The sequence below is a fragment of the Gossypium arboreum genome, chromosome 13 (assembly GCF_025698485.1).
Source record: "Gossypium arboreum isolate Shixiya-1 chromosome 13, ASM2569848v2, whole genome shotgun sequence".
In the NCBI taxonomy this organism is placed as follows: domain Eukaryota; kingdom Viridiplantae; phylum Streptophyta; class Magnoliopsida; order Malvales; family Malvaceae; genus Gossypium; species Gossypium arboreum.
This window is the reverse complement of record NC_069082.1, coordinates 82,962,490-82,986,348: the sequence shown is the minus strand read 5'-3', so window position 1 is coordinate 82,986,348 and position 23,859 is coordinate 82,962,490.

Here is a 23,859-nt window from a genome sequence, read left to right as displayed (position 1 = left end):
TTGGAATGGAGAGGATGCTTTAATTGTGTTATGAACAATTATGTGTTAGAAATTGTGATTTTGGGTTGACTAGGATTTTCGCCATAGTGGTCATTGAGGATTAAGGTTATGTTTCATGCTAAACTTGATAAATCTTGGTGTATGGGTGTTTGAACTAAACTAATGATCAAATAGATGCATAAATACAAAGTAAGAAGAATCGCTATTGTATGTAATACTATTGCCGAATGTGAAAATACTATACTTGAGTAATGAATATGATTGGATTATTGATGGTATGATAATTGCATAAGGCTATTAGCCGAATAGCTAAGAACGTAAGGTAGTAAGATAAAAATTTTACCATGTCGTTCGTATGTCATAGATCATTAAAATGTGGATACCAATATATGTACCAAAGCGGTTGAATGAGCTAATTTATTTGTTTAAGCTCAAGATCCTAAAGGAGAGGCGCCCAACAAGGGGAAATCAAGATCATCGAGTAGCCGACTTGGAATTAATTACGAACACAAGGTAAGTCATTAAGCACATATGTTTGATATTGCTTAAATGATTGGAAAATCTATGAAATTGTGTTTAATGGAATGCTATATATGTATAAATGAAATTGTATGTGTATGGAGTGAGGATAATTGTTGAATGTAAAAGAAATAGTGGAATGTGTGGAAAGTTTGCTTCCGGCAAGACTGTGTGTGCGGGCAATACGTGTGTATGGTGACGAGATTGGCACTAAGTGTGCGTGCTGGAAATATAAGGCACTAAGTGTGCATGCTGGAAAAATATGACACTATGTGTGCAAGCTGGAAAAATACTAAGACCTTTGGTGTGCGAGCTCAGAGGGTATGGCTTGTGTGTGCGGGCTTAAATTACGTGGCACTAAGTGTGCGAAATCGAGTAGTAAGCACTGTGTGTGCGTACTCTATATATATGGAGGTGTGTCTCCATTGAATTGAGTATGGACAGCGGATCGGTAAGTACCTCGAGCTCATGACGAATAGAGAATACGTTCATGCTTGGGGTTGAATTGGTAAGCCTTAAATCTATGTGATGATTGAAATTGTATGGTTGTGCTGGAAAATGAGTTAATGTGTAAAAATGCTTCGATTATCTTGTTGTGTAGAATATGAAATGTGGATGTATGACTTGGTACGAGATTGGACCGAAAGGTCCGAGGTATTATGGTATAGATTCGATATGGAGGAGTACCTAGCCTCGTTTGTTGTACATGTTGTAGTAACTTTATCAGTGGATTGATGAATGCTTATGACTTACTGAGTTGTAAACTCACTCGGTGTTTTTCTTGTCACCCATTTTAGGTCTCTCGGACTCGTATTGTTTGCGTGATCGGGACCGTCGTTGAAGTCATCACACCGACTGAAATCTTGTGGTATTGTTTTCGTTGTTGAAGAACATTTGGCATGTATAGGCTATTATATTTTGTCGAATTGTGGGTTGTAAACTTTAAGCCATGTGAAAATGGCCTATGTGGTCGTCGAGTGGGATGCTAGAACCTATAGCCACGAGTCTTAGAAACTCTAATTTTGATAAGGTGGCCATAATTTGTGTCATGTATGATGGATGATTAAGGCCAAGGAAAGATTCATGAAATTGGCATAGTTCACTGCAGTAACTGTTGCAGACAGCAGCAGTGAGATGAGATTGAAAATCACTAAAAATAGTAGAAGTAGAATTAAATAGTGAGTAAATTATGGAATTGAACCTTGATGAATCTATTTTTATATGGACGAAACGAAACGACCATATGAGTAGTATACTGAGAAATATTAAAGTTCTCGTGAGACAGGGCCAGAACGGTTTCTGGGTCCCCTGCCGCGACTTTGAAATTTTACCATAAATTATCCAGAAAGAATTAGGAGTCATGCCTTATATGTACAGATTCCATTTTGAGTCTAGTTTCATTAGAAATAAACGGCACCAGTATTAAAGCCCTGTACAGAGAGATATTCAAGTTGTAACGCGCGAAGGTCAGAGCAGTCGATCCCTGTAACATGGGTGAATTTAACTAATAAACTGTACTAATTGGCCCGACCAAAAATTCTAAAAATAAATCCATGGATGGGTATGTGAGTCTAAATTCAGGGAAAATTTACGAAACCAGTTTCCGAGTTTTGAAACTCGAGATATGATTTTTAAGGCGACGGTGACACAGTTTTCCGGCCTGACCGGTAATGTCAAATTGGTTGGTACCTTGAGAGGATTTGGCCGTTAACCCCTCGTGTCCGACTAATCGGCGACGGTCACGAGTTAGGGTGTTACAATTTTATTGGTATCGAGCCTTGGTTTAGTCGGTTCTAGGACTACCATAGAGCGTGTGAGTCTTGCTATACATGCCAAATTGTTAGTGCTTAATAATGTGATGACTTGACGGTTGAAATTTTTGTTTTGATTAGCGATGGAACCCGGATAGAGAGACCCTTGGCGGATGACGTTGAAAGTGTAGCGGCTGCTCCTCGCAAGGGACACCGCCTGTTGAGCCTCGGCCATCCGCGAATAATCAAAATGAAGGCGAAACAAGCCTTCTTCACCATGATGAATGAGTGGGTCGCATAATATGCCCGAACCAATCCGTGTCCAACCATTCCAATTTAAATAATCCACCCCAAGAGCCCGTGATGCCATCTGCCATCGACATCGTGAGGCTGAGTAAACCACCGTGGACTTGATTAGGAAGCGTGGGGCGAGGAGTTTAAGGCCATAGTTACCGATGATGCCGAAAGGGCCGAAGTTCGCTTGATAACACCATTAGAGTGTTTGATGAACTATCATGCACACCCGATGAATGTCTTAAGTGTGCTATATCTTTGTTAAGTAGACTCACCTACTATTGGTGGAGGACCTTGATTTCCATAGTCCCAAAGGAACAAGTTACTTGGGATTTCTTTCAAACGAATTTCGAAGAAATATATTAGTCAACGGTTCATCGATCGAAGCGTAAGGAGTTCCCGAACTCAAGCAAGGCCGTATGATCAGATCTCGAATCTGAACATGAGTTCGTAAGACTTAGTCGGTATGCTCGGAGTGTGTGGATGATGAGGTTGCTATGTGCAAAAGATTCAAGAAGGATTGAATGAAGAGTTAAAGTTACTAGTGGGAATTTTGGAGATAAAGGAGTTCGTGACACTAGTCGAACGAGCCTGCAAGGTAGAAGAACTTGGGAAGGAGAAGAAGAAGGCTGAATTTGAAGCAAGAGATTACCATAAAAGATCAACGAGTAAAGCTCCGTTCTCGATCAGTAAAGAGGTTCGTGGAGGACACCAAGAAGTCGAGGGCGATGCATGAATTTCCATTAGAGCCCGACCATTGACGGACTCTGAGCTACATCGGTAGCTAGTGTGGGCAATAATCATCAAGAGAGACCTGAATGTCCCCAATGTGGAAGACGACACCTAGGTGAATGTTGGGGTAAGTCTGTTAACCTGCTCATTACGGATGTGGTTCAAGGACCACTTCATTAGGGATTGCACAGAGCTAGATGAGAAGAATAAGATGCAAGGTGCGAGATCTAGTGGGGCGACAACTAGAGGTAGACCCCGAGGGTTTCAGGAGGTAGGGTGGTAATCGAGAGGGAGCCACCGACACACTACTGTTCGATCCGAGACCCGAGCTCTGCTAGAGCATATGCCATCCGCAAGACGAGAGGAGGCATCCTCCCCGACGTTATCACGGTACTTTTACTCTCTTTGATACTAGTGTGATTGCATTGATTGACCCCACTCTACTCATTCATATGTATGTGAAACTTTAGCATCCAAGAAGACTCTACCGTTGAGTCTCATCGAGTTCGTAATTGAGTGTCAAACCCTTTGGGTCAATACGCATTGCTGATAAAGTGTGCAAGAGATGCCCCTAATAATTCGAGAATCGCTGTTCCTACCGATCCGATGCTTCTACCATTTGATGAATTCGATGTTATTCTTGGTATGGATTGGTCGATCGTACATGATGCGGTGGTGGATCGCAAAAGGAAAACCATTGATTTGAGGAGTGCAAATAATGAGGTAGTCCGAGTCGAAGTTTATCGATTTAAAAGGAGTGCCGATAATATCTTCTATGACCGCCGGAGATATGTGAAAAGGGTGTGAAACATACCTTGCGTATGTGTTGGAAAGTAAAGAGACGGAAAAGAAACTCGAATCGGTATCGATGGTTTGTGAGTATTCAGATGTTTTTCCGGAGGAGTTACCGGATTGCCACCGGTTCGAGAAGTGGAATTCGCATCGGTTGTACCGCACTACGCCGATCTCAATAGCTCCAGATCGTATGGCATTAACGGAGTTAAAGGAATTGAAGGTTCAATTACAAGAATTGACGGATAGAGGTTTCGCCGACCGAAGTTTTTCTCCATGGGCGCACCAAGATTGTTTGTGAAAAGAAGGACGGAAGCATGAGGTTGTGCATCGACTACCGCCAACTCAATAAAGTGACGATAAAGAATAAATATCCGTTGCCACTAATTGACGATCTGCTTGATCAATTAAAGGGAGCCTCGGTGTTTTCAAAGATAGATTTGAGGTCGGGATACTATCGCTTGAGGGTCCGAGAATCGGACATACCCAAAACCGCTTTTAGAACAAGGTACGGTCACTACTGAATTCTTGGTGATGCCGCTTGGGCTCACTAATGCCCTCGGTGTTTATGGATTTAATGAATAGAATTTTCAGCCATACTTGGATCGGTTCGTAATTGTATTTATCGATGACATTTTGGTCTATTCGAGAGATGAAACGAACATTTGAACACCTAAGGCTAGTGTTGCAAATCTTACGAGATAAGCGATTATACGCAAAGTTCAAGAATGTGAATTTTGGTTGAAAGAGGTTAGCTTTTGGGGCACGTGGTGTCCGTGACGGTGTCAAGGTGGACCCGAACAAAATTTCAGCTATAGTCAATTGAAACCTCCAAGGAATGTTACCGAAGTTAGGAGCTTTTTGGGCTTGCCGATTATTACCGACGATTTGTAAAGGTTTCTCAATGATAGCCACGCCAATGACGGCTTACTCCAAAAGGATGTTAAGTTCGAATGGACGGAGAAATGTCGTAAAAGTTTCGATCAACTTAAAACTTATTTGATGAAGCCCCAATTCTAGTGCAACCCGAATCGAGCAAAGAGTTTGTCATTTATAGTGACGCATCCCTACTTGGGTTGGGTTGCGATTGATGCAAGAAGGGCGAAGTTGTGGCGTATGCGCCGAGACAATTAAAGCCACATGAGAAAAATTATCCGACCCATGATCTCAAATTGGTCGCCATCGATTCGCTTTAAAGATATGGCGACATTACTTATTTGGTGAGAAGTGTCATGTGTATTCGGATCACAAAAGTCTCAAATATTTGATGACCCAAAGAGACTTAAATCTGTGACAAAGGCGATGGCTCGAGTTGTTAAAAGATTATGAGCTCGTCATTGATTAACACCCGGAAAGGCTAATGTGGTTGCGGATGCCTTAAGCCGAAATCACCGCTTTTTTTACTGACGATGAATGTACACTTGTCTATCCTACCCGACAATGTGTTAGTAGTCGAATTAAAGGCCAAACCATTGTTGGCTCATCAAATTCGGGAAGCTCGTAAAGTTGATGAGGAGTTGCTTGCAAAACGGGTGAGTGTGTTCTCAACAAGGAATCGGAGTTTCAAATTGATGATGACGATTGTTTGAGGTTCAAGTCGTCTCTGTGTTCCAAAGAATTCGAACTTATTTCGATAATTCTGAACGAAGCCCATTGTAGCCGAATGGCAATCCACCCGGAGTACGAAGATGTACAACGATTTGAAACGTCGATTTTGGTGGCCCAGATGAAACGAGACATTTCTAAATTTGTTTCAAGGTGTCCGATATGTCAACAAGTGAAAACGGAATATCAAGTGCCATCGGGATTACTTCACCGATCACGATACCCGAGTGGAAATGGGATCGAGTCACCATGGACTTTGTATCCGCATCGCCATTGTCGGCGAGTAAGAAGGATGCGATCGGGTCATTGTTGATAGATCGACCAAGTCCGCTCATTTTATTCCTGTCCGCACCGATTTTTCGCTGATAAATTGGCGTAATTATACGTCTCCCAAATTATTCGATTGCATGGGTGCCTATTTCTATCGTGTCGGATAGAGACCCAAGATTTACATCGCGATTTTGGAAGAAATTGCAAGAGGCTTTGGGTACCAAGTCGCATTTTAGCAATCGCCACCCCCAAACCGATGGTCAATCCGAACGGATAATTCAAATACTCGAGGATATGTTGAGATGTTGCATCCTTGAGTTTAGTGGTGCATGGGAACAAGATCTACCTTTGGTTGAGTTAAACACAACAATAGCTTTCAATCAAGTATCAAGATGGCGCTTACGAGGCTTTATACGGTCGTAAATGCCGTACCCATTATTCTCGACTGAAATTAGTGAAGGAAAAATCTTCGGTTGATTTGGTTAAGGATGCCGAGCAAAAGTTCGAGTAATTCGTGAAAGTTTGAAAGTCGCCGGATCGTCAAAAGTCGTATGCGGATTTGAAAAGAAAAGATATTGAATATCGTGTTGGAGACAAGGTATTTCTCAAAGTCTCACCCGAAGAAAGTGCTTAGATTTGGCCGTAAGGGCAAATTGAGCCCGAGGTTCATCGGGCTATATGAGATATCCGAACGAGTCGGTCCATCGCGTATCGTTTGATTTTGCCCCGAGCTCGAAAAGATTCATAATGTTTTCATGTCTCGATGCTTCGACGATATAGGTCCGATCCATCGCACGTAATTGCTCCATCCGAGATTGAGATTCACCTAATTTGAGCTATGAAGAGGAACCGGTTCGCATTAGATGATGCGTGAAGTAAAAGAGTTGCGCAATAAGAAAATCCCGTTAGTGAAGGTGTTGTGGCATAAACACGAATTGAAGAAGCCACTTGGGAACTTGAGGACTCTATGAAAGAGCGATACCCGAGCCTATTTATCGGTAAGATTTTCGGGACGAAAATTTCTTAAGTGGGGAGAGTTGTGACACTCAAAATTGACCCTAGACGGGATGTGGTTTCGGGACCACAAAACCGAGGCATAAAAATAATTTAAAATTTATTTTGATGCCTATGATATGTGTTAAATTGTGTGTGACATTTTGATGATTTGATTTAGTGTTATAAAGGTGAATTTCACTAGAAAGGACTTGTGTGAAAAAATTTAGAAATGTGCTAGGCAAATGCAAAGTGGCCTAATAATGCATGTTGTGAAAATGAGGATTTGCATGTCAAATTTCCTAAAGATAGCCTAGTGGCCGCCATGACAAGGATGATGGGCAAAAGAAAACATGTCATAAACATGTTTTGTTAATGGTTGATGTCAAAATTGATAAAATATTAAGGTTGTAGGAAGAGAAACAAAAAAATGTGTGTGTGTGTGTGGTTGCCCCCTTGCCGTGAATAGAGCAAAGAAAGAAAAAAAAAGAGCTTCATTTCCTTTGGTTCTCTCTTAGCGAATTGAAGAAAGAAAGGGGAGGGAGATTTGGTCAACTTTAAGCTCAAAACAAGGTTAGTATTCATGTTAGATTTTGAAATTTCAGCTTAATGTAAGTTGATTACTAAGTTCTTTAACTAGCCCATGTTAAAATTTTGGATTTGGGTGGTGCATGAAGTATTCGGCCATGGCGATAGTGAAGAGAGTTGATTATTTTCTTTGTGTTAAATGAGTGATTGTGGATGGGTGAAGTGTGAGCTAGTTAAATATTCATATAGTTAGGTTGGATGATAGGAAGAAAAAATCGGCTTGTGTATGTACACTAAGGCCGAATGTAAAGTTGGAGATTTGTGGGAAATGTATGTGTCTTGAAGTGTTGGAATGGAGAGGATGCTTTAATTGTGTTATGAACAATTATGTGTTAGAAATTGTGATTTTGGGTTGACTAGGATTTTCGCCATAGTGGTCATTGAGGATTAAGGTTATGTTTCATGCTAAACTTGATAAATCTTGGTGTATGGGTGTTTGAACTAAACTAATGATCAAATAGATGCATAAATACAAAGTAAGAAGAATCGGCTATTGTATGTAATACTATTGCCGAATGTGAAAATACTATACTTGAGTAATGAATATGATTGGATTATTGATGGTATGGTAATTGCATAAGGCTATTAGCGAATAGCTAAGAACGTAAGGTAGTAAGATAAAAATTTTACCATGTCGTTCCGTATGTCATAGATCATTAAAATGTGGATACCAATATATGTACCAAAGCGGTTGAATGAGCTAATTTATTTGTTTAAGCTCAAGATCCTAAAGGAGAGGCGTCCAACAAGGGGAAATCGAAGATCATCGAGTAGCCGACTTGGAATTAATTACCGAACACAAGGTAAGTCATTAAGCACATATGTTTGATATTGCTTAAATGATTGGAAAATCTATGAAATTGTGTTTAATGGAATGCTATATATGTATAAATGAAATTGTATGTGTATGGAGTGAGGATAATTGTTGAATGTAAAAGAAATAGTGGAATGTGTGGAAAGTTTGCTTCCGGCACTGTGTGTGCGGGCAATACGTGTGTATGGTGACGAGATTGGCACTAAGTGTGCGTGCTGGAAATATAAGGCACTAAGTGTGCATGCTGGAAAAATATGACACTATGTGTGCAAGCTGGAAAAATACAAGACTTTGGGTGTGCGAGCTCGGAGGGTATGGCAATCGTAAAAGGGCTTAAATTACGTGGCACTAAGTGTGCGAAATCGAGTAGTAAGCACTGTGTGTGCGTACTCTATATATATGGAGGGTGTGTCTCCATTGAATTGAGTATGGACAGCGGATCGGGTAAGTACCTCGAGCTCATGACGAATAGAGAATACGTTCATGCTTGGGGTTGAATTGGTAAGCCTTAAATCTATGTGATGATTGAAATTGTATGGTTGTGCTGGAAAATGAGTTAATGTGTAAAATGCTTGATTATCTTGTTGTGTAGAATATGAATGTGGATGTATGACTTGGTACGAGATTGGACCGAAAGGTCCGAGGTATTATGGTATAGATTCGATATGGAGGAGTACCTAGCCTCGTTTGTTGTACATGTTGTAGTAACTTTATCGATGGATTGATGAATGCTTATGACTTCTCGAGTTGTAAACTCACTCGGTGTTTTTCTTGTCACCCATTTTAGGTCTCTCGGACTCGTATTGTTTGCGTGATCGGGACCGTCGTTGAAGTCATCACACCGACTGAAATCTTGTGGTATTGTTTTCGTTGTTGAAGAACATTTGGCATGTATAGGCTATTATATTTTGTCGAATTGTGGGTTGTAAACTTTAAGCCATGTGAAAATGGCCTATGTGGTCGCCGAGTGGGATGCTAGAACCTATAGCCACGAGTCTTAGAAACTCTAATTTTGATAAGGTGGCCATAATTTGTGTCATGTATGATGGATGATTAAGGCCAAGGAAAGATTCATGAAATTGGCATAGTCTCATGCAGTAACTGTTGCAGACAGCAGCAGTGAGATGAGATTGAAAAATCACTAAAAATAGTAGAAGTAGAATTAAATAGTGAGTAAATTATGGAATTGAACCTTGATGAATCTATTTTATATGGACGAAACGAAACGACCATATGAGTAGTATACTGAGAAATATTAAAGTTCTCGTGAGACAGGGCCAGAACGGTTTCTGGGTCCCCTGCCGCGACTTTGAAATTTTACCATAAATTATCCAGAAAGAATTAGGAGTCATGCCTTATATGTACAGATTCCATTTTGAGTCTAGTTTCATTAGAAACAAACGCCACCAGTATTAAAGCCCTGTACAGAGAGATATTCAAGTTGTAACGCGTGAAGGTCAGAGCAGTCGATCCCTGTAACATGGGTGACTTTAACTAATAAACTGTACCAATTGGCCCGACCAAAAATTCTAAAAATAAATCCATGGATGGGTATGTGAGTCTAAATTCAGGGAAAATTTACGAAATCAGTTTCTGAGTTTTGAAACTCGAGATATGATTTTTAAGGTGACGGTGATGCAGTTTTCCGGCCTGACCGGTAATGTCAAATTGGTTGGTACCTTGAGAGGATTTGGCCGTTAACCCCTCGTGTCCGACACCGGCGACGGTCACGAGTTAGGGGTGTTACAATAAGCCCATTGGGACATTCGGTTAAGGTAGATAAACTTTTTAGGGCAGTACCACTAGTGACACAAGATAAAATCTTTGAAGGAGATTTGATGGAGCTGTCATTTGGGGTTTTTGATCTTATCTTGGGAATGGACTGGTTAGCTAAGCACAAGGCGACGTTGGATTGTGCTGCAAAGAGGATGGTACTACGAACTGCTGAAGATGAGGAGATAAGGCTCATAGAGGAACGAAGGTATTATTTGTCCAATGGTGTTTCGGTTTTAAGAGCCGAGAAGTTGATTCGGAAAGGTTGTGAGGCGTACTTGGCCCTTGTAAGTCAAACGGGACTTGAGGAGAGAACGGTAGAGTCGGTTAAGACTATTAAGGAATTTCAGGATGTATTCCTAGATGAACTTCCTAGATTACCCCCAAGCAGAGAAGTCGAGTTTGGAATCGACTTATTACCTGGAACAGCTCCTGTGTCCATTGCGCCTTATAGGATGGCACCAAAGGAATTGGTGGAATTGAAAGCTCAGATACAGGAACTGTTGGATAGAGGGTTTATAAGACCAAGTGTTTCCCCATGGAGCACACCGGTACTGTTCGTAAAGAAGAAAGATGAGACTATGCAAATGTGTATTGACTATCGGCAGTTAAATAAACTGACGATCAAGAATAAGTATCCGTTACCAAGAATCGATGATCTATTCGACCAATTAAAAGGAGCCTCAGTATTTTCTAAAATCGACCTTCGGTCAGGGTATCATCAATTAAGAGTTAAAGAGGGGGATATTTATAAGACGGTGTTCAGGACTCGATACGGTCATTACGAGTTTCTGGTAATGCCTTTTGGACTAACTAATGCACCAGTGGCATTCATGGATTTGATGAATCGGGTGTTCCAACCATACTTGGATTGGTTCGTAGTCATTTTATTGACGATATCTTGGTGTATTCGTAAATGTAAGAGAAGCATGATGAGCATCTTCGTAGTAGTCTTGCAAGTGCTAAGAGAAAGGCAACTTTATGTAAAGTTTAGTAAGTGCAAGTTTTGGCTGAAAGAAGTTACCTTCTTGGGGCATGTTGTGTCTACCGAGGGGATCAAGGTGGACCCTTGAAAGATTGTGGCAATTTTGGAATGGAAGCCACCGAAGTCGGTAACTGAGATCCAAAGTTTTCTGGGGTTGGCAGGTTATTATCGGAGATCCGTGGAAGGATTTTACGTGTTGGCAAGACTGCTAATCTAAACATATAAGGAAGGAGCACCTTTTGTTTGGACAAATAAGGGGAAGAGGCTTTTGAGAAGTTGAAGAAGGTTTTGACTAAGCGCCGGTGTTGATTCAGCTAGAGTCTGGTAAGGATTTCACTGTGTACAGCGATGCCTCACATGTAGGTTTGGGCTGCTTGTTGATGCAAGAGGGTAAAGTGGTCGCTTATGCTTCACGACAGCTTAAGCCGCACGAGGTGAACTACTCTAAGCATGACTTGGAATTGGCAGCAGTAATCTTTGCACTTAAGATATGGAGGCATTACCTGTATGGGGAGAAATGCATCATCTATACGGATCACAAGAGTCTTAAGTACTTGCTGACTCAAAAGGAGCTGAATCTTAGGCAGCAAAGGTGGATAGAGTTGTTAAAGGACTATGACTGTTCGATTGAGTACCATCCAGGTAAGGTGAATGTCATGGCTGATGCGCTAAGTCGAAGGGCTGTGGCGGAATTAAAGGCGATGTTTGCTCGTCTAAGTTTGTATGACGACGGAAGTTTATTGGCGGAGTTGCAAGTAAGACCGACTTGGGTAGAACAGATTAAGAAGCAACAATTGGAGGACGAGTCGTTGGTTTCTCGGTTTCAGCAAGTTGAGAAGGGGAAGAATCCGGACTTTGGGTTAAATAGTGAGGGAGTTCTTTGTTTTCGAGGAAGAATTTGTATGCTGAAAGACTCAGACTTGAGATTGACGATTTTGAAAGAGGCACATAATGGACCTTGTGCTATGCATCTAGGAGGGAGTAAGTTGTATCGAGACTTCCGAGAGCAATATTGGTGGCCTGGGCTTAAGCGAGAAGTGACCGAATTTGTAGGGAGATGTTTGACATGTCAACAAGTGAAGGCCGAGCATCAAGCGCCTTCGGATTGTTACAAATAGGTAAAGATACCACTTTGGAAGTGGGAAAGGGTAACTATGGACTTTGTAAGTGGGTTGCCATTGACACCTTCTAAGTAGGATTCAGTTTGGGTGATTGTGGATAGACTCATGAAATCTGCTCATTTCATACCGTCCAACCGATTACTCACTTGGTTGGCCAAATTGTATGTGGCGTAAATAGTACGGTTGCATGGTGTGCAAAGATCGATAATTTTGACCGAGACCCAAGGTTTACATCTCGGTTTTGGCAGAAGTTGCATGAGGCATTGGGAACGCGATTGGATTTCAGTACGGCCTTTCACCCTCAGTCGGATGGGCAGTCAGAAAGGGTTATTCAGATCTTAGAGGATATGTTGAGGGGTTGTGCTATTGAGTTTAGAGGCAGCTGGGAGGACCATTTTCCATTGGCGGAGTTCGCGTATAACAACAGTTACCAAGCAAGTATTTAGATGGTTCCATATGAGGCACTATATGGGCAAAGGTGTCGCTCACCTACTTGTTGGGCAGAATTGGGGGAAAGGCAAATACTTGGACCAGAGTTGGTAGCAGATACTGAAGACAAGATTAAGGTGATCAGAAATCGGTTAAAAGAGGCGGCAGATTGACAAAAGTCTTATGCCGATCTGAAGTGTAAGGATATTGAATATGCAGTAGGGGACATGGTCTTTTTGAAAGTTTCGCCTTGGAAGAAGATTTTGAGATTTGGTAAGAAGGGTAAGTTGAGCCCACGGTTTATTAGGCCTCATCAATCATTGCGGATAGGGCGGTGGCATATCGCTAGAGTTACCTCGAGTTGGATCATATTCACGACGTTTTCCATGTGTCCATGCTAAGGCGATATCGTTTGACCCAACTCATATCGTGCGATTCTTGAGAAATCGAGGTACGGTCGGATTTGACCTTTGAAGAGGAACCGTGCAAATACTTAATCGCGATGTCAAGGTGTTGAGAAGGAGGTCATCCCATTAGTGAAGGTACTTTGGAGGAACCATGGCAAGGAAGAAGCTACTTGGGAGACCGAAGAGGCAATGCGTCGTGATACCCTCAACTGTTTGGATCAGGTAAATTTCGAGGCGAAATTTCTTTAAGGAGGGTAGAGTTGTAACATCCTGATTTTCGGGTTTTTTCACGATTCTTGATATTTTAAGTAAGTTTCTAAAATTTGGTATGTGATTATGGAATTCATAATTTGGGTATGTAAATGAGCTTATGGAAGGCCCATGAGTTGGCCAAAACCCGGTAGAATTTTTAAATTTTGGACTTAGGAGTTAGGGGTTCTGGCTAGGTGCCCTTATATAAAGTTGTGGGTAACATGCATCACAAAAAGAGTTGTAGTAAAGTGGCAAGGGTGACGCCACTAAGTTCCTAAAAAGGTGGCGTGTGGAGCATAAGGGAAAACCTGGGATCGATTCCCTGTGTTGGCAAATAAGAGTATTTATTTTTATGTGTAGGAAGGGTAAGTGTTGGAACCTAAGTAGATTCTGTAAGAGGAGAGTTGGATCAAGTCAAATGCATAGATTAAGGAGGGATAAGGGGAGAGATTTTAGGGATTTGATATGGAGATAGAGTTGGTGAATAAGGGAGATTGGAGAGGAATTTTCTAGAGAGGGTTTTAGTTAGGATTTTCGCACTTAGGTATTGGTGTGCTGTTTTCTCCCTTGAGGTTAGTCTTCTTCTCTCTTTTTCTTTTTGCATCCGAACCTACCATCTCTTCTTCCATCTTTTCTTCCTTCTCTTTCTTTCAAACTAGCCCATTATTTCCCTTCATTCACCCATTATTTCTTTCCTTTATCTCTACTTACCAAAAATCGCAAAAGCCGAAATCAGTGAAGCTAAGGGGGTGCCGATTCTTTGTGACCAGCAACCTTTTCTTTCCTTTTCAATTGTTGGCGTTCAATTCCTTTACCTTTTAGGCATCCAGATTCAAGAGGAGAAAGACTGTGGTAATTGCTCGAACTCTAAACGATTCCTAGAGTAAGTTTTGGCCAAAAGCAGAAACCCCTCTAGTTTAGGGAGGTGGCCGAATATGGGTATAGGCTTTATGGGGTCTTCTTTTAATATTTCTTGTGGTTTATTTAGTGGAGGAGCAACAAGGTGTAGTGTCGACTTGGGGTAGCTTGGATCTCCGGAGTGGCTAGACCTAGTCATCAATCGCGACAAAGGTAAGATTCCTAAGGCCATTATGGATGGTGGCCGAATGTGTAGGAGAAACCGTGTAGGAGATCTTGTCGAGGAATATCGCCAAACAGGTGTGTAACGAACCCTTTTTCATAAGCTTAAAGCGATAAATGCCGAAAAGTCGAAATGCCGAAATTCTGGCATTTCGAGGACTCATGAGCAAGCGAACGCTTATTAGTTAGTTAGATTCATTGAGATGATGATCAGGAACATTGGAAACGGTAAGAACGTGATTTTTGGCATTCACGGTAAGTTGGGCCTCGAGGGGCTGCAATAGGGCCCAATAGGCTTTCGGGCCCATTTGGGAAAAATTGGTAGAAAACAAAAATCTGTTAAATTGCATGTTAAGACTATTAATACTGTTACGGATATAGGCTAAATGGGCCTAGATGAAAAAATCGGCTAAGTAGGGCCCATTAGGGGTTTTAGGCCCAATAACTCGATTTCGCTAAAAATGGGCCAGAATCACTGTTTGCACCCATGAATTGTTAGTAACCGTTAATGAACATGGAAACCCTAATTTTTGTTAAAATTACAAGATTACCCTTATAACATGAAAATGACCGTTTTGCCCCTAGGTAAAAATGACCATTATACCCCTAGGGTTTATGTATGAATTTAATACATGGGATTTTGATAAACATGGTATGTATGATATGCACATGACATGTATGATATGCACATGATATGTATGATATGCACATGATGTAATCATAAATGCATTGGGTTGGGTTTTTATATGAATGGAGGAAGTGACAAAGGGCTTATGCCCCAATTATTAAAGGGCTTATGCCCCAGTTATTAAAAGGGCTTTTGCCCCAGTTATTAAAAGGTCTTTTGCCCCAGTTATTCAAAGAGGCTAGGCCTCCAGTTATATGATAAAGCAGCTATGCTGCCAGTGGAGAGTTATGGCGGGGTGGGTCGAGTTAATCCCCACAAGGTGTGTTGGTTGGTACGGGTGGAGAGTAGCAGATGGTGGGTTGAGTAGTCTCCCCAAATGGGCTTGCATTCTCTCATTGACATTACATGTGATATTGAAAAGGGCCTATGGGCCATACCGTTTCTGAGAAAGGCTTCGCCCAAGAATATGAAATATGAAAAGGCTTGACCAAAGTGTTATGAAATATGAAATATGAAAAGGGCTATGGCCCAGTACATGTTGAGATTGGATTTGGGCTTAGGCCCAACAGGCTGTTATTGTTTTGGGCTCTGAAAGGGGCTTGTTGCACACTGAGTTTCCAAACTCACCCCCCTTTCCTTAACCTTGCAGGTGAGCCTTGATGTGGGGACTTGGGCCGGAGGGGATTCAGAGTAGCCACGGTGATCGCCTTTGGACTTTTAAATAAGCATTGGTTTTCATTAAATTTCCTTTAATTATTATTTATTTTTGGGTTGTAATAAGGCCATTTTAACTTTCCTTTTATTTCTTTTCGGGATTATTTTAATTTTAATAACTTTAAACCTGGTTGATAATTATTCAAATGGGCTAGACGTAGGACGTGTTTTCAAAATGATACTTGTTTTCAAAATAGCTCGATGCCACGATTAATCGATTTATCAAAGACGTCCACTTAAACAAATTTAAACTCGATATAACAAAGTGTGGCTATGGTTGTGGGCATGTCTAAGATTGGATCCAATCAAAGAGCTTGGTACTTAAGCAGCCTCCATGGCTCACCTCCTCTGTCTCGGATACCTACCTGGTGCCCAGCTTCCATACACTTTGTCAACTCAACAAAATATATGGTTTTTAAAACACTAAGATGGAACGTGGGTTTTCAACTCCAACGTGGCACGTCAGATTCGGCCATAACGTCTGGGCTGGGTTTGGGGTGTTACATTTGTACTGTCATAAATGTCGTACATCATTGTATTGGACCGAGCTTAGTGAAAATAAGTTACATGGGGTCGATTTGATCAAAGAGACTGAACAGAGAGTAAAAGTCATCCGTGAAAGTTTGAAAATAGCATCAGATCGTTAGAAATCGTATGTTGACTTGAAATGAAGAGATATAGAGTTTCAGATCAAAGACAAAGTCTTTTTGAAAGTCTCACCGTGGAAAAAAATACTCAGATTCGATCGTAAAGGCAAATTGAGTCTGAGATTTATTGGGCCGTATGAGATTATAGAGCGTATCAGGCCAGTTGCTTATAGACTGTTGTTTCCACCTGAGTTAGAAAAGATCCATAATGTATTCCATGTTTCGATACTTTGTAGATACTGATCGAATCCCTCATGTGATTAATCTGTCAGAGATTGAGATTAAGTTTGACATGACATATGAGGAAGAACCGATTCATATTCTGGCTCGCAAAGTTAAAGAATTGCGAAATAAGAAAATTCCATTAGTGAAAGTATTATGGCATAAACACGGAGTTGAAGAGGCAAGTGGGAGCCTGAGGATGCAATGAAAGAACATTATCCGAACCTATTTACTGGTAAGATTTTCGGGGACGAAAATCCCTAAGGGGGGAGAGTTGTAACAGCCCGATTTAGACCCTATTCAGAATAGTGGTTTCGAGACCACAAATCTGAGTTAGAGAAATATTTAAAAATTATTTTTTGTGTTTATTATGTGTGAATTAATATCCATGAAATTTTCAATTTTTAATTTTGTCGTTTGAGTGCCCAATTTAATAAAAGGACTTAATCGCGTAAAATAAAAATTTGATGGTTTAATATGTAAGGGTCGAATTGAATGTGTCTTTATAATTTGAAGTATTTATGTTGCAATTAGGCCATTTAATATATGAATGGACGGTAATGGCATGCATTATTAAGTTGTTATATTAAATTATAAAGGTTAAATTTGTAAAATGTTAAATAATATATGTTATAATAAAACATAAAATTTAAAGCCATGCATTTTGTTCATACTTTTGATCGAAAATTGAAAAATAAAGAAAAGAAATAAGCTTAGGGTATTCGGCCATTGTTAAGCTTGATTAAGGTATGTAACTAGCTCGGTTTTTGATGATTTTTACGTTTTTGAGATCGTTACAATGTAATGTACAAAGCCCATGTTTGAATTTCTAATTTTGATGAGTATTTTGAGTTATGCCATTGATGAATAATTGAGCTTTGTGATGTTAGTTGATGAATTATGAAAAATATGTTTTGGATTAAATCGTTTTGTATTGGAATTTTTGATGATTTTGAGTAATTAGAGCTAAATTGCAAAAATAATAAATTGAGGGACTAAAATGTGAAATAAATGAAATGTATGGACTTGTATGAACATGGGTAACATTCGGCCTAAGCATGGTGTCTGCAAATTTTGCATGTTTTGTGTTTTGTGCAATTTGGACTAAATTATAAAAAGTGTGAAATGTTAGGGGTAAAATAGTAATTTTCCTATTTATGTGTTTTTGGACTAAATTGAATGAAATTATGTTTGAATGAGTTTAATTTTAATATGTTTAGATCAAGAACCCAAGAAATCGGAGTTGGATCGGGGGAAAACCACAGTTGTCGATTAGTCGTTCCGTTCTGATTATCGTTGTCCGAGGTAAGTTTATAAGCAAATAGATGTTATTTATTTGATTAAATATGAACTTTATATGTTGGAATGAATAATGTGATAGTATATATGTGGAAGCCGAACATGTATAAGCTTAAAAACTATGTGTACGAGTTCGATTCGACTGAGTTACGATGTTTGAAAGCCCCGTACGAACCTTAGGAATAACTAGGATACATATGTCATGACATAGGATTTCTGATATGTGTTCTTGTGAAGACCACTTCTGGGACGTTGGCATCGATATATGTGGTTATGTCTAACACCATGTCTGCGACATCGGCATCGTATTTGATTCATGTAAGACCCTGTTTGGGAAAGTGACATCGATATGTGATTACATGTAAGACCACGTCTGGGATGTTGGCATTGTACGATATGTGTGATTATCCGAGTATCCTATTCAATTCCGAATGGTTCAACGTGCAATGATAAGTTGTGATTGAATGTGTAAAACGAGCTAAAGTGATCAGGTATGTGCTAGTTTATTACCTATTTGAAAATAAGGTATGTTGGTTATTTGATATGTGATGTAAATTATATATGATGTAAATGAAAATATATGTGTATTTGAAAAGTACATTCGGCCAAAGGTTATGTATAGTGATATCATATTTGTGATCTATGTGTAAACATATATGAATGATTATATTAGAGCTTATGAATATAAAATGTGAATAATTATGAAATGATTCATGAATATGTATATGAGTTTATGTATATTGGGTTAAATAATGATATTATGTCTTTGAAATTGAATGATATTTTGATATTAGATATATGTATATTCGCTAAATGAAAGTATATGTTGTATATGAAATTGTAAGTTTGAAATTAAATGTGATTATGATAGCATGAATCGGTTTGGTTAATTGAGTTAATATTGTCATTGAGTTATTTATTTGCTTATGACTTACTAAGCTATGATAGCTTACTGTGTGTGTATGTTTGCCTCTGTTTTTAGATTTTGGAGTCAAGTTACGTGTTCGGGGATTGTCAGTGAAGTTTATCACTATCGACTGTTTTTGGTACTTTATAAGTTGAACTTAAACCTATGGCATGTATAGGCTAGTTTATGTTTATGTTTGTTTTTTGGATTATGTAAATATGAGCCATGCGAAAATGGCTTAATCATTATGTTAAGTTTGGTTTTGATGGTTCGGCCATTATATATTTATACATGAATCGTGGATGATATATTTGCTAATGGTGATGAAGTTATGTCAAAGTATATGTGTATGGTAAATATTTGGTATGATGTGAAATTTTGGTTGAACATTACTGTTGAGTGAAATGCATGATATATAAGTGGGATGTATTAGGTAAATGGCTATGATTTGAAGTATTGATATTCGGTTATGTGGTGAAGTAGATATAGATAATATTTATATGTCTTTGATCATTGGTTGTAAATGAGACTTAAAGTATAATGATTAGCTTGTGAAATGACCATGTTTTGATTTGGCAAACAAGGTGAATTAGCTTTCGATTAATGCTAGATAATTGGGGTAACATGTATTTGTGATTTGAAAGTGGGTTGATTTGGCTTATAAGATTAAAACATCATACATATATGTTTTTGTGTATTTGGTTATGTATTGATTTAATAATTATACATTAGTTGATATATATTTGTAATATGTTTGACATGACATAAATTCTGGCTATATGTATATTTATGTACTTAGCTGAATCTATGATCATTGAATTAGTCTTGATATGACCTTTGTTACTTTGCATGATAAGTAATATTAGCATGTTAAAATTCGGTTATGGTATGCTGAAGTGTTAGGCAAATAGTTGCTATGTATTATGCATAAATATATATATATATATATATTTGATGTGTTGAGGTGAAAGGTAAAATATGTTTGATTTTTTGGTTTAGTTCTTTGAAATGTTTCATACTTGTAAAGTGATAGAGTATAATGGAAGTAGACATTAAATAAAGCACAAGTATTTAGCATGTTTAATATTTGGCTAAAGCTTTAGAAATTGACCATATGAATAGTAACTTATGCTTTTATTAAACAAGATAGTTTGATGCAAGTTTAGTATGTGGCTTAGTTATTGTGCTTTAATTGTTAAGTATATGTTATATGACGTTTTGTGTGTATTAATGGAATAGCAAATAAGTAAGCTTGGTTTAGTCAAAACTTATAATAAAGTTGCATGTATATTTGGTCTTGAATATTGAGTAATGAGTTGTTTAATTCATATGTTTATATTCGGCCAGTTGATAATGATTTATGGCTGAATGTTTATTGATTTATGTGTAACTTGTAATGTTTTGGTTTGGTTTAGTATACGTTCATATGTGATGAATTAAAATGATTAATTCCTACGCGTATCCATGAATGTCCGGAAGTTGTGTCTCGTTCGGTAATATCTCGTAACCCCATTCCGGCGACGGATACGGGTTAGGGGTGTTACACATGCCATATACCAATAATGTATAATCCAAAAGTACCAACTTAGATGTTTGATAGTGTGATGATGTTCCTGACGACTCCCGGATCCGAGCTTGCCTTGATTCACTATAAAACCTAGAAAAATAACACAAAGTAAGCTTCATAGCTTAGTAAGCTCGTATGATATAAACTTAACTAATCACAAATACAACATTCATCAATATAAACATATTATCATGTACTTTATGATTACTAACAAACCTTTTAACTGCTTATTCATAAGCTTATATACGAACTTTGTAACTTCTTCGATTTTAAGCTCATAATATATATGTAAATACCTGTACCAATCCATAACAAGTTCATACATACACAGAATGCCGTTGAATACTCAATATCTCTCACACTAAGTGCCATACTCGACATCTCACACACTAAGTGCCGTACATAGCCGAAGCTATCTTAAATCGCACACTATGTGCCATATATAGTCGAAGGTATCTTAAATCGCACACTAAGTGCCATATATAGCCGAAGCTATGTCAAATCACACACTAAGTGCCACAAATAACTGATTTGTCGTCGAACGTATCTGTATTCCCGTATATACAATTTATGCAATATCAACAAACTAAAGCATAATTATTACAATGCTTAATACATACGAACTTATCTCGGATGTGTAAACGACGAAATAAGCCTTTTAGTCGATAACTTTCGTTTTCCCCAATCCTGATATATATTTAACTTATTCAATAATCTATTCATTCAATTTAACCCAAAACATACTTTAAAACACATTTTCACTTTTGCCCCACATATTTCACATTTTTTGCAATTTAGTCCTTATCACATAAAATTACAAATTCATGCAATTTAGTACAAACCCATGCCTAACCGAATTTAATACATGTTACTAGCAGCCAATATTTTTAATTTATTCACACTTTTAACCACCACATGTCACATTTTCTCAATTTAATCCCTTTTTGACTTTTTTTTTCAAAAATCACTTTACAAAAGCTATTAATCTAACATTAAACCATCCAAATCTATCATAAACCATCAAATTACTCAAGAATTCAACAATGGAAACATGATAAATCTTTAACAGTTTCAAAATCTAGGCTACGAGCTAGCTAGAATACGAAGCAACGATCTCAAAAACATAAAAATCATTAAAAAGGGGACAAAAACGGACTTACAATTGAGCTAGGAAGCTTGGCCGAATTAAAAGGAATGAAAATGGATTCTCAAGCCCTAGAATTGGCTGAAGATGAAGACTAAAAAGATGATACATATTTTTATTTCATTTATTTAATCTTTAATATCTAATTTACTATTATACCCTTTAAAGATCTTAATAATTTCCGTAAAGCCAAGCTCATAATTGTACAATAACTCACTAATGGTCTAATTATCTCTTAAGGACCTCCACTTTAAAGTTCTATAGCCATTAGATACCTTTAGCTAATAGAACAACATTTTTGCACTTTATGCGATTTAGTCTTTTTTCTCAAATTGAGCAATTAAACTATAAAATTTCTTAACGAAATTTTCACACCAACATAATAACATGCTGTAAATATTATAATAATAATAAAATAATTATTTTAACCTTATATTTGTGGTCCCAAAACTACTGTCCTGATTTGACCAAAAACGGGCTATTACTGGCGTGTCCTAGGGTCACACGGGCGTGTCCCTTGGACCACACGAGCGTGTGAGCCCTGCACCTTGGAAATTTTTTGAAAAGTGATGAAAAATTCTTAAAGTTCTCAATTAAGTCCCGACTTGATTCTAATGCTCGTATTGGGCCTCAAAGGTCCAATTAAGGGACGTTATGAATGATCTAGGTAAATGAATAGTAATTTACATAAGTTATTTGTAAATGTTTCTAAATGTTTCAGTAATGCTCTGTAACCCTGTTTTAAGTATGAATACGAGTTAGGGGTGTTACATTTAATGGTATCAGAGCTACGATTTATCTAGCTCTCATATTTGACGTAGCAAACACGAGTTTAGCTATACTTGCCATTATATAAATTGTGATAGTGTGATGACTCCTGATCATTTTAAATATGTATAGTAATGTCATCCAACCGAGCTAGAGCTGAACCCGAGGAAGCTCAGAGCAATGCTTCAGCTTTAGTTCAAAGAGTTGCGTCTGCGTCTGATAGTGAAAGGCCTGTGTCTGAGGGCCTAAGTGAGAAGGCAAAATAAGCCTTCTTTCAAATGATGAATGAATGGTTTACACAGTACTTGAGAGCAAACCTTGCTATACAACGACCTCCTCCACTTGCTCCTCAATCGGTTCTTGAGGTACCGCATGGTGCTAAACCTATTAGCATTGGAAAGCCTCCGATAGATAAAATCCGCAAGCATGGAACGAAAGAATTTAGAGCTACGACAAATGATGATCCAAAAAGGGCTGAGTTTTGGTTAGAAAATACTATTCGGGTTTTTGACGTATTATCTTGTACACTTGCTGAATGTCTGAAATGTGCAATATCTCCCCTGAAAGATAAAGCTTATCATTGGTGGAATACCATAACTTCTATGGTACCGAGAGAAAATGTTACGTGGGACTTCTTCCAGGCTAAATTCAGGAAGAAGTATGGGAGTCAAAGATTTATGGATCAGAAAACGAAAGAATTTCTAGAGTCAAGCAAGGAAACATAACTATGTCTGAATATGAACGGGAATTTGTTCGACTGAGGAAGTATTCCAGAGAATGGGTTCTAACCGAGGCTGAGATGTGTAAATGCTTTGAAAAGGGTTTAAATAAGGATATCAAGTTATTGATTAGAATTCTCAAAATAAGGGAATTTGCGGTGTTAGCCGGTCGAGCCCACAAAGTTGAAGAATTGAGTAAAGAAAAGAAACAAGCTGAAAGAGAGGCTCGAGTTTCTAGAAAAAACTATGAGTAAGTCACAATCATTTGCTTCTAAGAAATTAAGGAAGTATTATGATCATGTGACTACCTCTATAGGATATTCTGGTATAGAGCAGGGCTCTCAGTGTTTTAACTTGAGTCTTCATCTCCAACTGTGACTAGTGTGGGTAGTGTTGGTAACCTTAAATCGAAATGTAAAAATTGTAACAAATTTCATCACGGGGAATGTCGGTCTAGAAGTGGAGCTTGTTTTGGATGTGGTTCACTTGACCATTTTCTCAAAGATTGTTCAAAAAGAGTTGAAAAAGAGATAGAACCAGCTCCAAAGCCTAGTAATCCTGTCTTGAGGGGCAGACCACCCCGTCATCTTGGTAATGTTGGTGGTAGTCGAGATACTACCAAGGATACTATAGTTAGATCTGAGGTACGAGCACCTGCAAGGACATATGCTATTCATGCTAGAGAAGATGCCTCTATACCAGACGTTATTACTGCTACATTTTCTCTACTTGATACTGTTATTACTGCATTGATTGATCCTAGTTCTACACATTCATACATATGTACGAACCTAGTGTCTGTTAAAAAATTTATCTGTTGAATTCACTGAATTTGTGGT